Source organism: Anomaloglossus baeobatrachus, chromosome 6 (assembly GCF_048569485.1).
Source record: "Anomaloglossus baeobatrachus isolate aAnoBae1 chromosome 6, aAnoBae1.hap1, whole genome shotgun sequence".
NCBI lineage: Eukaryota > Metazoa > Chordata > Amphibia > Anura > Aromobatidae > Anomaloglossus > Anomaloglossus baeobatrachus.
Window position 1 is genome coordinate 255,773,968 of NC_134358.1, and position 1,347 is coordinate 255,775,314.

Consider the following 1,347-nt stretch of genomic DNA (forward strand, 5'->3'; position numbering starts at 1 on the left):
ATAATGTAGACTTTGATGCTACTTTTTACTCTTTATGTTGAAGTCAGAGGTATAAATTATGCATACAGATCCCATACATTTCCTCCATATGTTTTCTGTAATGTAACAAAAAAATATAAACTTGGTTTTGTACAATCGCACACGTTTTGCATTGTGGTATGAAGGAGGCCAGAAGATAAATATACGGCCTAAATAGAGATAAATTGATGATTTTTTTTTATATATGGAATACCTAGTTAGGAATTCTGAAAATGACGTTGTTCAGCATTTTAGAATGATTAACTACATGAACGCAGCAGCAGAAATCATTCCAGGGCTGGTACTCAGGAAAACCGCGATAAAACAGAAAAGCTGGTGTCGCATTGTGGTAACGTAGCTACATATCATTTCTGTATATGACCTCCTCAACTCAGTGGGTTTTTCTGGGATTTTAAACTGCATGAAAAAATATATGTAAAATGCAAGTTGTTTTTTTTTCTTTTTTGTTTTTTTATATTTAATGGGATTTTATTGTATTTCTTTCTGATGGCATGTTTTTATTTAGTCATTTTTGCATATAATTTTTCTTGACATTTTTCAAGTCCTATAAAGATAAGTATATAAAATACCCAAAGCATACTGTGTTTTCAAATTGATCCCAAAAATGCTACATAAAATACCATAAACTGACGCATTTTTTATGTAGCATATTTTATATATTACAGACCTTTTGTGCCACATTCAACTGCAAAATAAAAAGAAAAATATAATGCAATAAAAAATTGTCAGTGAAAATGCTGCCCAAATCACTGCATGTAAATCCTGAGTGTGAGCCCAATTGTACAACTTTAGGCTAAGGTCACACGACATAATAAAAAAACAGTCTGATTTTCATCCAGAAAAGCGGGACAGTTTTATTCTAACTTGTCATCCATATGTAATCCGTTTTGGTTTTCTTTCACTCCGCAGCTATTATTAATTTACAGAACCATTTACTGTTTCCTATGTTATAGAATTGTAATTTATCTGTAAAAATCGGTTCCTACACTATGACATTTCATTTTTTTTCTCTTACCCATAGATTTTAATGGGGGACTCTCATATGATTTCAGAGTAAAATCATAGCATGCTGTAATTTTTTTCACAGACAGGTTCTGATAATGAAAAAAACTGGTCATATGCACTGAATAACATTGGTCCTAGTGCTGTGCGATAAAAAATTTGGGTAGCACTGATCCAATTCAAAAAAGAATTGAGGCAGCAGCACTCACCATTAATGTCCAAATGTCCTTTATTGTAGATCTAAAAATTCACTGACTGACAGGGTGCAGGGAAGGGGGACCGGGGGTGCAGGGAAGGGGGACCGGG